The sequence below is a fragment of the Canis lupus genome, chromosome 16 (assembly GCF_003254725.2).
Source record: "Canis lupus dingo isolate Sandy chromosome 16, ASM325472v2, whole genome shotgun sequence".
Lineage (NCBI taxonomy): Eukaryota > Metazoa > Chordata > Mammalia > Carnivora > Canidae > Canis > Canis lupus.
Genome location: NC_064258.1, coordinates 55965626 through 55971698, shown reverse-complemented (window position 1 = coordinate 55971698; position 6073 = coordinate 55965626). Strand labels below are relative to the sequence as shown.

The window sequence follows — 6073 nt, the reverse complement described above, 5'->3', positions numbered from 1 at the left end:
CTCCCTACACCTGCGCCGCCGGCCTCGGGCCCAGGCGGTGCGGCCGGCGACGGGGAGGGGGAGGCGGGGTGTGGACTCCCGAGCGGGCGGGCGATTCCCCGGAGCACTCGTGCGTTTCCTTTGGGGGCAGTTTGCAGCCACCGTCCCTGAGGCCAGGGCACTCGCGCTTCCCTTCCCGTGGGGTCTGCTGTAGGGCTCGCACTGCTTTAATCAGAGGCGGTGAGGACTGCCCCCGGCCCTGCAAAAACCCTGTCGTAGAAGCAGCCACCGCTGAAGAATCTACCGTCTTGAAGGGGGAAGAGAGTTGGACCGCGCCGGGGACCTGTAGAGCGAGGGGGGGGGGCTGCAGAACCCGGTGGTTAGTTTCCCTTCACCGAAATCAAGCCCCAGGCCAGACAGCCTCAGGCCTTCCTGCAGCCTCGCTGTGGTGCTTCTACAATGCTCTGCTTCCTGGAAGGTAGGGCTGCTTCGGCCTAAGAGGCTCCCTGCCCTACGGTCCCATCGGAGCCTCCCGGAAATCTCTAGACCCTCGCCCTCTAAGCCCACACAAGGGTACAGTTCCAAGGTCTGCGTTTTCATTTCTTTAGCTGCCGTTTATAGCAGCATGTAGGTCCTGACCCCTAGTGCACAGGTCATGCTTGCCTCTACTCTGCCTGTGCTCACATGGCTGTTCCTACCCCACTGTCTGTCCTCACACCTGCCCCCATCCCTTCCTGGTGCCTGACCCACCAACCCAACACCCCACCCCTGTCCTGGTGCCTGACACCTCACCCCGACACCCCACCCCTGTCTTGGTGCCTGACCCATCACCCCGACACCCCTCCCCAGTCCTGGTGCCTGACCCGTCACCCTGACACCCCACCCCTGTCACCCCGATACCCCTCCCAGTCCTGGTGCCTGACCCAACACCCCAACACCCCTCCCCCATCACCCCGACACCCCCTCCCCTGTCACCCCAATACCCCTCCCAGTCCTGGCATCTGACCCAACACCCCGACACCCCTCTCCCGTCACCCCGACACCCCCTCCCCCGTCACCCCAACACCCCTCCCAGTCCTGGCGCCTGACCAGTCATTGCGACCCCCCAGTCCCATTCCTCCCCTTTCCCGTCCGACGGCAGGGCCCAGGTGGAGCTGGAGGCGCTGGGAAGCTGTCCCTCGGGACACCACAAGAAGAGTGTCTTCAGCGAGTTGGTTTGGGAAACTCGGCTCCTGGAGAGGCGGTTGTGGGGGGCTGCGGGTGGGGCGCTGGGCCCAGCCCGGAGCAGGACCGGGCGCCGTGTTACCCCGTCGGCCACCTGAGGGTGAAGTCCCCATCCAGGCTCCTCCGTCCGTCGCAGGAGGCCCCGAGCCGCTGTTCTCCGCCTTCACCGGGGAGATGCCGGTGCCCCTCGGAACTGCGGGGTGAACTGAGGGGCGGAATTCAAGACCTAGCGCTCCCTCCTTTAAAAGTACGTGCAAAAACGAATTGCCAATGCAGTTTACTATGGAGAGTCACGGGGGAAGTTTGGGGGGGTGCATTGGGGGAGCCACTGGAGGAGCAGCCCCCCAGCAGCTCAGAACGGCTGTGCCCGGGCCTCGCGGAGCCGGGCGGTTAGCTGACGGCTGGCAGGAGGCCTGGGCGCTGGCACCTGGAGAGAAAGGGAGACGATTCTAAGAGATTCACATCAAAGCCACACAGGAACAGTCTAACTTTGCGGCAGGTTAATTCAAATATTTCAAGAGCCTAACTTCATAAGTTGTCATTTGGAATGGAAGCAGGGAAGGCTGATGCTGCTGTGCGTAGACGCGCCTCCTGCCCGTGCGGACCCTCCCCGACCTGAGGAAAAGCCCGGCCCGGGCGCACCGGAGGTCTCCTGGCTCAGAACTGCGGCAGGAGCTCGAGGATGTTGATGAAGGGACTTCGTAGGTCCTCTCGATTGTTTTCTTTGCTGTGGCAAATGCCCAGCTGTGTTGTTGTTTACAAAAGAAGGAAAGAATAATCGCGGTAGAAATGATAAGACTTTGGTCTAAAATTCACGCCTGTTCTCTCTTTTTTCCCTTAGAATGACCTCATTGTTTTTTCCTGATGTGTTGCAACATCTTTTCTTCTTTTTGAAAGTTTTTATTTACATTCCAGGTAGCTAACATGCAGTGCGATACTAGTTTCAGGTGTGCAATACAGTCACTCGACACTGCCTTACATCAGCCAGTGCTCACGGCGACAGGTGCACCTCTTCCCCACCCCCACCCACCTCCCCTCTGGGGACCAACTGTTTGTTCTCTGTAGCTAACAGGCTGTGTCTTGGTTTCTCTCTCTCTCTCTCTCTTCCCTTTGCTCATTTGTTTTGTTCTTAAATTCCAAATACGAGTGCGATCTGATGGTATTTGTCTTTCTCTGACGGACTTACCTTGCTTAGTGTTATACTCTCTAGCTCCATCCCTGTCATTGCAAAAGGCAAGATTTCATTTTTTTTAAATTTTTATTTATTTATTTATGATAGTCACACACACAGAGAGAGAGAGAGGCAGAGAGAGAAGCAGGCCCCATGCACCGGGAGCCCGACGTGGGATTCGATCCCGGGTCTCCAGGATCGCGCCCTGGGCCAAAGGCAGGCGCCAAACCGCTGTGCCACCCAGGGATCCCAAGATTTCATTCTTTTATGTCTGAGTCATATCCTATTGTGTATGTATCCCACATCTTCTTTATCCATTCATCAGTCAAAAAAATAAATAATCCGATTAAAAAATGAGCAGAAGACACAAACAGACATTCCTCCAAATGCAGACGCTCAGCTGGGCAACAGACACATGAAAAGATGCTCGACATCTCTCATCCCCAGGGAAATGCAAATCAAAACCACAGTGAGACGCCACCTCACACCTGTCAGAATGACTAAAATGAACAACACAAGAAACCACACTGTTGGCGAGGGTATGGAGAAAGGGGAACCCCCTTGCGCTGTTGGCGGGAATGCTGACTGGTGCAGCCACTGTGCAAAACAGTATGGAGGTTCCTTAAAAACCTAAAAACAGAGCTACCCCACAACCCAGCAATTGCACTACTGGGTATTTACCCAAAGGATACAAAACACTCATTCAAAGGGACGCACGCACCCCGTGTTTATGGTCTACAATAGCCAAGCATGGACACGGTCCGCGCGTTACGACACCTCAGTGAAGCATGTCTGGTTTTCAATGTCATAACAGTCCAAATTGCTTCATGCACAATCACTCTGTCCCTTCAGATTCTCCTTTTTCTATGTTGCGGCTGACAACTGTGTTTTTAGGAAATTAGCCATCTTGCCATCTTTGTGACGTCCCCAGGGTCAACCCTCTGCAGAGCTGCACCATCTCACCCTCTCCTCTCCTCCCCAAGCCCCCAAGGTGTCCTCCCTACTTCTGCAGGTGTGGTGGCAGGTGACAATCGCAGGTGCGGCTACCACTGAGTTACAACTGCAGAGGCTGTGCACTCCCCTGGGGCCCGCAGCAAGACCAGGAGACCTTGGTGCTGTGCTGGTGGGAGACTCCAGAGACCCACTGTTTACATTCAAGGGTCTGGACGTTTCTGGAAATGGCTGGACTCAGGTCGCCTCATTGCCTGTCACCAGAGGGCCATCTACTGGGTGATATCAAAAGACAGGGGCAAAGGCTGCGCCAGATGGAGGCTGGTGGGGACAGTCTGAGCCTGGACCCAATGTCCTGGGCCTGGGATGGAGGGGGAAAGCTCCACAGAGCCCTCAGAGGACCAGCAAATGCAGCCCACAGAGAGCTGGGGTCAGGTACGTGGGACGCAGAGGAAGCAGCCAGTGTAGGGAGGCATCGATAAGCAGCCCATGGAGCAGAAATCCTGCTAATCTGGTAAAGTGTGTTCTTCTGGAAGAGCAGATGTGACGCAGCCCCCCATCCAAAGGCCTAAGTCAAGGGAAGCAAGGGGCGGAGGTAGGACCCCCTTCCCAGCCCTCACCGCCCCCCCAGGTGTAGCCTATACATGGGGCAGGAATGTCCAATAGGATGTGAGATTCGAGTTTAAAAATAGCCCAGCCTACATCTTCATGAGCAGAGGAGATGCTTTAATAATTGAAGGTTTCCAAAAAGTCATGCACTGGGACTGAGACACCATTAGTGGCATTTGGTTTGTGACCTGATGAGCTGAGATGTTTCCTCCAAACCGGGGATAGTTTGTTGAGTGAATTCCCCCAAAATATTCCATGGCTGAACGAGCACGTGTGGTATGATTTGAAGGGAGGCAAAGTCAGGGTCCCAGAGGTGGTGGGGACGAGCGGAGCCGGGGGATGGCTTGCCAGGTCTTGTTCACTGTCAGCTGCGATGCTTCCAGCGACTGCAGGGATCTCCTCTGTCCTTGCACGTATTTGCTCATTCGCCGCTGAGTCAGACTCCGTGTCACCGATAGAGGCTCTTCAACCCACAGGAGCAGAAAAACCAGCTCATTCGGGAGCCAGGCAGACAAGGAGCTGGTGGGGGGCCCTGTGCGGGTGGCCAGCCAGGCCCCTGGGCACCTGCCGTGGGACGAGGTGGCGTGTGCGCACCTCCCAGAGCGAGGACAGAGAGGACAGGGAATGCCCGTCCTGCTGTTGCCCAGCATCAGGCATCTCCTGAGTCCTCCTACTGACCCTGGGGGGGGGGGGGATTTATTCAGCCAGGAAAACTCAAGTATTTGGGGGGGGGGGCATGCAATAAATTAGTCCTTCTTCCCCCCCTTTTTTTAAAGTGTTGAACCAGTCTCCAGGGAGCCATGACGCCCCATGGGCCCAAGTGGCCAAAGCAACGGCAACTAGATGTGCAGAAGAGGAGGGGTCGGCCCACCTGGGGTGCCGTGCGGGCTTCCCTTGCAGGAACCCCCCTCCCTGGTTAGGGGCCACGTGAGGAAGATGAGCATGGGTGGAGCTGCTGTGCTTTAGGCTGGAGGGGTGCCTGCAGCCCACGGGTCCCTGGCCCTGGGATGACTGAGTCAGGACAACACTGTCTGCCGGGGTGCACGGGTCACACCGAGGAGCGTGGCTCCAGGTGGGGTAGTCTACACATTGGAGGTGCGCTCCTGGCTGGGGCTGTGCTCTAAGGGTCGGCTAGCCCTGCTCGGGGCCGTCTCTCCCCAGACAGGAAAGACCTCTTTGTTTTTTCATATTTTTTAAAAGGCATCAAAACATAATAAGCAGCAAATAACATGCATACAGCCCAACATTGGAATCCGTGGACCTTGAGGGTAGCGATGGGCTTCCAGAATGTGGGTGGGCCTCGCCCAATCAGTCGAAGGCCTCCCCAGCTCACACTGACACCCCCCCCCCCCCCCCCCGAGAGAGAAGAAGGACCTGTCCTAGCAGCCAGCCAGCCTCTGGACGTGCACAGCAGCTCTTGTGTCCATCTCCAGCCTGTCGGCGCACCTCCGTTGGAGTCTGGACTCGCCGAGGCCCCAACTGAGCCAGTTCCTTAAGCTCTTGCTCGCCGTATATACACGCGCACACACGCACACATGCACTTCCTGCTGGTTCTGTTTCTCTGAAGACCACAGACTGATCCGGGAGCCTTACCTCTGAGGGTGGCCATGTGCACGAGGGGCTTGGGTTCTCTCCTGTTCTTGCACGTATGTTGGAGGAGCATTTGGAGTAGCCTCCTCTTCCCTCCAGTAGCAGGGAGGTCCCGCTCCGGGAAAGCTGACACAGCCGGGAACACCACCGGCTCTTAGTGAGATCAGAACAAGAGCACTCCCTGCAGCTGCAGCCCAGCTCCCTCACTGGACAGGGTGGCACGCCCTGAGCGCTCCCCAGCGACGCAAGTCAGGAGTCAGGAGGCCGTTGGTCTGCATGTGTTTTTGCTGTCAAAAGCTGAAGTATGGAAAAAAACCAAAAAACCAAAAAAACAAAACAAAAAAAACACAAAAACAAAAACAAAAACAAAAACAAAAGCTGAAGCATGGGTGCCCGGGTGGCTCAGCGGTTTAGCGCTGCCTTGGGCCCAGGGCGTGATCCTGGAGTCCCGGGATCGAGTCCCGTGTCGGGCTCCCGGCATGGAGCCTGCTTCTCCCTCTGCCTGTCTCTCTGCCTGTCTCTCTCTCTCTTTCTCTCTCTCTCTCTGTG

General features: G+C 56.7%; 1 long non-coding RNA gene across 1 annotated transcript; it reads left to right on the top strand.

Moving 5' to 3' along the window:
- The first annotated feature begins 1033 nt into the window (after window positions 1-1033).
- On the top strand, window positions 1034-2018 carry LOC118351039 (uncharacterized). Its single transcript, XR_004805807.2, has 2 exons — window positions 1034-1450; window positions 1761-2018. It is a non-coding gene; the product is annotated as an uncharacterized LOC118351039 (long non-coding RNA).
- The last annotated feature ends 4055 nt before the right edge of the window (window positions 2019-6073 follow it).